Raw genomic sequence first — 8290 nt, forward strand, 5'->3', positions numbered from 1 at the left:
TGTTGAGAAGAAATATATATATATATATATATATTTAAATTACACATTGATTTTGGACAAGAACCTAGCTAGCTGTGTTTATGTTTGATCTTTGGAGGCCTTTTTTTGATAGGACAAAAACACAAATCCCATAGGCAATGTCAAAGTTTTAATTGTTTATGTTGTTTTGACATGTAGTCTTGATCATCTCAGGCCAGTTTTTTGGATGTCAAATAAAATGGCATTGTCACATTACACATCCCCAAAACAATGTGCATTGTACGTTGAGTTATATTTGATGTGGTCTTAATAAAATAAATAGTCCAAAAAAATAACTTTCTCCTAATCAATATTGTTTTTAGTCATAACATAAAATATCATTATCAATACCATGTCGTATCATAACCAAAACAATACTATAAATCTTGTGTTAAACAATGTAGTTGGTCATAATCAATATCACATAAAATATTATTTTAAATCATAACTAAAATTAGTGTAATACTCGTACTATGCATGGTTTCAAATAAATAACAATTAATTTTAAAATTAAATAGTAAAAAAATTAAAATACCCAAAAGAATAAAATTAATTAGATTTCAACTATTTTTATCACAATTTCACTTATGTTTTTTTTTTTGTTTTGTTTTGTTTTTTTTTTACCTATATTTTAGATTCTAAAATGTAATAATTAGTAAAAATTAAATGAAGATTATTTTTCTTTTTAGCAACAAAAGCTACACCTATGATAAAATATAAATACATTATTATTTTCTAATGGTTTTATAATTTTAGTTTGCCATATATTACATTCAAATGATGATATAGAAAATTATGTGTATATATATAATAATTGCTCCTTTTTTTTAATTATTTTTTTTGTGAGACTCAGTCCAGAATTTGTCTAAATCAAAAAAATTAATAATAAAATAAAAATGAAAAACAATAAACTATCGGGGGACTTATGTGTAAGTCCTAATATATGGACTTATTGTTTAATAGGTCCTTTGAGAATTAATCATATTTTTCATCAAACATTATTAAAAAAAAATCACTAAATGTTAATTTTCAGCGACAACTTAAAAATTGTTATACAAAATGTCACTAATTATAAGTTTTACTGACAATTTACAAAAATTGTCACAAAAAAGTCACTAATTTTCAACTTTCAACGACAGTTTGAAAAATTTGTCACAGAAAAACGTCACTAATTGTAAGTTTTAGGGACAATTTATAAAAATCGTGACCAAAAAAAGCACTAATTGTCAATTTCTAGTTACATGCAAAAAATAATTACAAAAAATTATTTTTAACGACAATTTTACTAGGACTTGTTTTTAATAGGACTTGATAAGAATTAAGTCTAACTATCATGACCTATTGGTAATTTATCCTAAAGTACCAGTGATCCCTGTTCTCTTATCTTTCTTGAAATCAATATTATCTACCAAGTACAACTTTTAGATTTTCTCATACTAGCTAGTTTTGGTAGCACACATTGAGCCCTTTTCTTGTTCTCCCCTCTCACCCACCTTGTAATTTTCACTACCCCAATCATCCAACATTTCTCCTGTTAGACATATTTACTTCTCTTTGTTAGTTACATTTGCCTTGTCACCACCATTTTTCTAAACCCCTAAACTGACTTATATGTATATATAAAATATTAAATTTGGCTAGTCTACATTATTTAAAATATATTTTTAAATTGAGTAATGTTAGAATTATCAAATTTAGATATTATATGATGTAACATCTTACATGGCACTAATTACATCATTTGGTAGGCTCCACATGATATATATGAATAGGGCCATCTAAAACATGATTCAAATGTGATCAGTATAACTTATTAAAATTTTATTTCGAACATTCTTTTTAAAGATTGCAAATTTAAATAACTAAAATTTAAGCAAGAAAATATACATTACCATGCATAGATTCTTTGTAGAATGTTTTTCTTATGAAAAATTCATTTATGTGATAGAATATTTATAAAAATATAAATAAAAAACTATTTTTTTCTCATATTCTTCTTAAACTTAAAATTTGAACTCGAAAATCTATCAATTTTTGTTTAATGCAGTGGTCTAGGTCAGTTTAACCCAACCCATTTTCTGTTTGGTTGGGACACGAGTTGTTCTGAGTGGCTTGAACCTTTTTGGGTGGTTGGGACCTTTGTTGTGCGTTGGGTTGGCAGCTGGGCAACATCCCAAGTCTTCTATGTTGAGCTAGTCGCACCCGCGACTAGCTAGGTCACGCCCACAATGGGCTGTGCTGGGGAGGTCACGCCCGCGAGGAGAATTAGTATTTTTGTTTGTACCTGTGTAATGTGTAGTGGTATAGAATATTGGATCAAGGGTTGACCCTATCGGTCACCAAGGATTGAGGTGTTATGTTTGTTTGTTGTTCGGCTTGGGTTGTTACGTGGTAGCGGTAGCATTGTGATGCGGTAGGTTTGTGATGACCCCGACCTCCGTATTATTTTTATATACTATTTTGTTGAGCATATTTGCATGGTTATGTGCTTAATTGATGCTTATCTATTTGTTTGTGAATTATCTGTTTAAATACCGACTTAGAAATTTGAAATTGAAAACCTAAACGGATTCAGAAACCGTAATTGATTAATTCAATAGGTTAGTTGGAATATTTAGAATCATATTGTAAGTTTAATTAAAATTTGATTTGGATTAAAATAATTAGAATAAAATTAATTATAATTGAATAGACTTAAGCTCAATTAATTAAGCCTAATCCTACTTGATTAGTTAAGCCGTAATCCACCTATATATATTTGTTAATCAAGCTTAGGAGCTAATTTACATCAACTCTTGAGCTGAAAGTTAGAGATAGAGAGTGACCTCCACACTTGTAGAGTGAGAGAGAGGGAGAGAGAGAGAAGAAGAAGAATTCAAGGGAATTCAAAGAGAGATTGAAGAGGTTAAGCTAATCTAAGGCCAAATTCAAGCTCTAGGTGTGATCCTTACCCTTAATTCATGAAGATAATCCATGTAGGAAGATGAATTCACCAAGTTGTAGGACCATTTGCATGAATCTGAAAGAAAAGAGTTAGAATCACCATGAATGTAGTGAGTTTGAGTGAATTGTGTACATGCATGCATAATTCTCCATATTTGAACTTAGTTTTCTACAAATTCATACATGCATGGGACTTGCACATGTTATTTCTTGAGATTTTTCATGATTTTACACTCAAAATCTCATATAAACATGTTTTGTAAAGAAAAGAGTTGAGTTTCCTACATGCATGTCAAGAATATAGTGTTTTGGACTTTGTTTTGAAGAATTGAAAGAGTTTCCTACATGCATGTCAAGAACATAGTGTTTTGGACTTTGTTTTGAAGAATTGAAAGAGAATTTGGGTATATGGCTTCAAAACTTCCAAGTACTCATGCTTTATAAAGTGCTTCTAAGCTTTTGAGACTAACCATGCAAGCTTTAAACAAGAAAATAGTGTTTTTGAACTTCAAACTCAAATCTGGAAAACCCAGAATCCACCCAGTTCGCTCGAGTGAAGGATCCTTGGCTCGAGTGAACATCACAAGCATCCAGTATTTTTACAAACTTTTGGTTATTGGCTCGAGCGACCAAGTGTGCACTCGAGCAAACTCCCATTTGTTTGGCACTTGGCTCGAGCGATTATCAAGTTCACATTTCGACCATCTAGTACTTTTGCAGACATGTCACACTGATTGAATGACCAAAGGTGTGCTCGAGCGAATTGCCATATTTTCAGCAAATTTCGACTAACACTTATAAGTACATATTTGCATCCTCATACCCTTTTAGGCATTCTTTTGCATCATTTGAACATCCTTAATTATGGAATAAGCTAGAAACACATAAAACAGAAATTGAATTATAGAATGGTTGATTGAGACTTGTGCTTTAATGTGTGTATTGTTGTGTGTAGTGTGTAGGTAGACATCCGAGACCTAGTATCAATTTAACCAATTGTGAGTAATGTCTTTATAAAGCTTTGTTCGAAATGTGTTTGGAAATTGTTCAAATTTGATATTTTGAATTCTATTTTGCTATTTATGAATGAATGTCCCATTTGAATTGTAATCGTGGCATTCGTTAGTGAGGTTCTTACATGGGGGAAATAATACCATGGCCCATTGATTATTAGGCCCTTGCCTAGGGGAAACAATACCATGGCCCATTGATTATTAGGCCTTTGCCTGGAGGAAACAGTATCTTGGCCCATTGGATTAATTAAAACACATAGATCTCTGATGTTAGACCTTAATGGTCCACATTGAATTATGGATTATTGATGACCCATTGTGGTTCCATTGGATTGACCCTTGTGGTCCTATTGGCTTCGGTACATTGTCTTTTTATTACTCTATTCGATATACCACGTAAATTGAATGATTGATTATTGCTATTGCAAACAAGAGATTGATATGATTGTATTCTATTGGTTTGCTTGTAGACATGGATTGTTTTGGAAACGAAAGATATGTTTTATAACATACTGGACTTCATTCATATAAAACCTTTATACTGATATTACTCACTGGGCTGAGTCCAGATTCTCTCTAGCCCTCCCTCTGGTCAACGGCTAGGATTTGGCCACGTTACCCGTAACCAAATCTACTGCTCAGATCAAATTAGCTAACCAAAAAAAAACAAATAAAAATAAAATAAATTTCATTCAACACAACAAAACAAAGCTTCCCTCTGACATCGACAACGGTAAATCGAAGTCGGCGGCGTACATCGACGGCTCCTTCTCGGTCTCTCTCTCTCTCTCTCTCTCTTTCTCTATCTCTCAACAATACATATATTTTGCAACATATATTCATTGAAGAATAAATAGAGCAATCCTAGAAATACTTGTCCTTCAAATATTCACTTCCTCTATTCCTTCTCATCTCATATATATATATATATATATATTTTCATATAATTTCTTTGTTTTGTTCATACTCTCTCTCAATACACAGAAGATAGAGCAATCCCAAAAACACTTTTTTTTTCAAACAAACCACAAATACCCTCTCTTAATGGTGCATGATTAGAGATATCACCCATTGAAGAAGGGTCTAAAGGTTATTGTGTAGAAGAGCAATTACAGAGTAGCCTTGTGGGTTTAATATGTGAGTCACAATTCAATGTTTGTTAGCAAGAGAAACATGGACTGTGGCTATGCTGTGGTGGAGATGTAGCTATATAGTGGTGGCCGACTTGGATTCGTCGCCGTTAATGTCATGAGATGGAGTCGTCGTTCATCAGAGCTCAAGAGGGAGGAAAAAAGTGAATAAGAAGATATAGGAGGAAGCTCTATTTTGCTGTGTTGAATGAAATTCAATTTTTTTTTGTGTGTGTGTGTGTTAGCTAATCTGATCTAAGTCATAGATTTGGTTAGGGGTAACGTGGCCAAATCCTGGCCGTTAACTGGAGAGAAGGCTGGAGAAGAAAGCTGGAGAGGATTTGGACTCCACTAGGCTTCAACTCACCCCTCTCCCTTATATATATATATATATATATAGGTGAGCAAGTGGGACATCAAGTTTAAGGCTGCCTTGGTGTCTGCCCCTATGAAGTCGTTTTGGAAGGTGCCTTCGTCAAGGGGAGTGCTTGGATTCGAGAGGAGTTAACCTTTGTTAACCCATCGTTTGTTTTATTTTGTTCCTTTGGATACTTTGGAACTTGTATGGATGATGTTGTACGAGGAGTCTAACTTTGAGATATTGTTTATAAGTTGTATAGAGTTTAGGTTTTTAATATCTATGATTTCGACATTTATGCACTGCTCAATGGTATGTTTTTCTATTATACTATTGCTTCTGCTAAGCCCCATTCTTATATTATGATTGATTTTGGTCATTGAGGCCGAAGGTAATCTGGGATTACTGGTCGATCACGGCTTAAACCTATAGGGGTGGGTTTGGGTCGTGATAAGGCCCTTGTGAATTATTGTAAGTTTAGTCAGGTTATGTGAACATTGGCATAATGAGGGATTTAGTGTTGATGTAAACCCATTTGGGGTTAAGGGTGAGAGGTTGTGTAGTGAGTAATGGAGGTTTGCTTTGCGTGGTGTATAGTGGTACATAATTTTTGTGTTTTTAGACGATGAATAGAAGGGATTGGTCATGGGACTATCCTAGGAGGTTGCCTTAGTGTGACAATAGTGTATTTAATGTATTGTTAAGTGGTTTGGTATATGCTAGAACTGAATTACTTTTGTTGTCCGTGTTGATTACTTGTGAATCTTGTGTGGGATCCCTAGCGTTGGGATGATTTTCTGTTGCAGTTTTGGTTTGGAAGTGGAACTCCGAGTGATGTAGTAAGATTGTGTGGAGTAACTTGTGTGCGATGTTAAGTTTGTTTTGACCTTGTCGGTCTTGGTGTACGTGGTGTAAGGTGTTGGTGGCCACGGGTTTGTGTGTGCAGTTGACTTAAGAGAAGTGTGTTGTGTTTTAACTCTGAGAAGTCCCACTCGAACTCAAGTGTGATACGTGGAGGTGTCGCCAGATAGGCATATGTGCGGTAGGTTGGTAGAGAATTGAGGTAGTGCAAGTTAACTTTGAGGGATCCAGCATAATTCAAAGAGTATATAAGAGTGTGTGTGAAACTCCATCTTGGAGTTGGTGAGGTTGGGCAAGATATTAGTATTGATGTGGAGTTATGCGGAGTTTAGGGGTATGTTGGTGTTTGGAGGCCAATGTAAAGTTGTTGCGAGTTTGTGGTAACTAGTTTGGGGTTACAGGTGGGAACTCGAGTTTTGCAATCACTTTGCGCCATTATGTGTTAGATGATTGTAGACGTTCTTGATTTCCTTATTGTGTTACTGGTGTTTTGGAAATTTCTAGGGGTTGTTATCATATAAATTTTGTGTTGATAGTATGGCATCATCGTGGGTGTGATGGGTGTTGTTGGGTGGCCATTGTGGTTCATTGGAGAAATGCTGAGAAAATGATTTTTGGGAAAAACATCTTTCTTTTGATGTTGTAGCCTTGGATGGTCTTAATGAATTGGAATTGTTTTGGCTTTAATCAGAAATGTAAGTTTTCGGTTTAATAAAAAGCTGAATCTAACAAATCATGAAAAATAAAGGGTGTTTTGTGTTATAAATAACACTTAAGGTTTTCGAAAATGGAAAATGGTTGTGAAATCTTTTGGTTTTGTTGTGGAAGGTTGAAAAGGTATTTTGGTTGTGAGCGGTGCAAGATCACCTTTTTGAGAAAGGAAAGTATTTTAAGAAAAATGGAGAAAAGAGAAATTTTTCTTAAATCTAAATGGGTTGTATTTTTATTTTATATTGTGGAGTGGTGTCGTGACCTAGCCTGAGTTGCTAGTTACATGTTATATGTTTATTTTGTAAGGAGTTTAGAATTTTTCAGGAGTTAATGTGCCATAATGTGATTTGTTTAAATGTGGTTTATTTTGCATCCTTATTTTACAAGAGTTGACTGAGAGCCTTGTGTGAGAGTGTTTTCTTGTTCTTCGTGTTTGAGTGTGGGCACTTGGTGGTGATTTGAGTATTGTCGATGGTGCGAGGTGGTTAGCGTCTTTGAATCCAAGGTGGTTGACGTCTTTGGGTCCGAGGAGTTGTTAAGGTGGTGGTTATTGTTTCGTGTCTCATAAACCATAGCGAGTTATGTGGGTCGAGGGTGCATCCGTGAGATTTTCTTAGAATTCTTGGTTTTCAGGTGTCTTTGGGGCCTCGAGGTGTTGGAGATGGATCTAAGCTTGGGTTGGCGTTGTGTTTTCTTTTATGGATTGAGTGTCCTTTTTGTTTTTTAGAGTTTCGCGCCATAGTCCATATGTTTATAAAAGTCTCAAAAAGCTGAAAATATTTATTTATTTTTAATCCAATCTTCTCTCTCTCTCTCTCTCTCTCTCTCTCTCTCTCTCTTTTTTGCCATTTCCGACCCTTTGGGCTCTTTGAGCTTGGGTTTCATCTACTTTTACCCATTTTGACCCCTAGTTCCATATACAAAAATGTAGAGCTCGGCGAGGGCTTCCATTTAATCTAAGCGGATCACCTTTCGATCGCCGACGGTTTTTTCGACTTGTCTCCTCTGTGCTTCAAGATGTAGGGTCTATTTCTTTAACTCGATATGAGTTTGACAGTGTATTTGTGGCGTATTTTGGTTAAATAGATTTTATTATTGTTAGGTAAATTTTGGAATTTTGATTTGGGTTTGAGGGTATGTTCCAAATTAGGGGTTGTTTGGCTATGATTTTGCTGCTAAATCTATTTTCAGTATATAAAATTGCATGTGAGTTTCTAAAAGTGGAAAAGCCCCAATTTGTAAAAAAATTCTAAATG

The sequence above is a fragment of the Camellia sinensis genome, chromosome 8 (genome assembly GCF_055761805.1).
Source record: "Camellia sinensis isolate YWXY chromosome 8, ASM5576180v1, whole genome shotgun sequence".
NCBI lineage: Eukaryota > Viridiplantae > Streptophyta > Magnoliopsida > Ericales > Theaceae > Camellia > Camellia sinensis.